Raw genomic sequence first — 858 nt, 5'->3', positions numbered from 1 at the left:
GTGACTTGGATGTGGGTGTGAAGTGTACTCTGTCCAAGTGTGTGGATGATACTAAACTGTGGGGTGAAGTGCACACTCTGGAGGGTAGGAAACAAATGCAGGCAAACCTGGACAGGTTGGATAAGCGGGCAGCACACAACAGGATGCAGTACAAGGACACGTGCAGTGCTGCACCTATGGAGCAAAAATATCCAGCACATCTACTGGGTGGAAAGTGGCCCTCTCAGCAGCACAGAAGCGGAAAGGATCTTGGAGTCACAGTGGACTCCAAGATGAATATGAGTTGTCAGCATGACAAAATCATCAGCAAAGCTAACTGCACGTTAGCATGCACCAGCAGATGCATGACGAATAGATTCACAGAGGTGATACTTCGTCTTGGTGCGGCGCTGCTCAGACCGCAGTTGGAGTACGCATCCAGTTCTAGGCACCACGCCTCAAGAAGGATGTAGATAGACTCAAGAGGGTCCAGAGGAGGCCACTTGTATGGTCAGGGGCTTACAGGACAAGCCCTACGAGGAGAGACTGAGGGACCTGGACCTCTTCAGCCTCCACAAGAGAAGGTTGAGAGGGGATCTTGTGGCTGCCTACAAATTCATGAGGGGGACACAGCAAGGGATCGGAGATGCTCTGTTCACCAGGGCTCCTCTTGGGGTAACAAGGAGCAATGGTCACAAAGTGACAGAGAGCAGATTTAACCTGGACATCAGGAAGAATGTCTTCATGGTAAGGGTGGCCAAAACTGGAATGGGCTCCAAGGGGGGTGGTGCTCTCCCCTCCTTGGGGGGTCTTTAAGAGAAGGCTGGATAGGCATCTGGCTGGGATCGTCTGACCCAGCGCTCTTTCCTGCCCAGGCAG

This window comes from Gavialis gangeticus, unplaced genomic scaffold (assembly GCF_001723915.1).
Source record: "Gavialis gangeticus isolate Ggan-Ray unplaced genomic scaffold, GavGan_comp1, whole genome shotgun sequence".
Classification (NCBI taxonomy): Eukaryota; Metazoa; Chordata; order Crocodylia; family Gavialidae; genus Gavialis; species Gavialis gangeticus.
Note: the sequence above shows the minus strand (reverse complement) of the source record.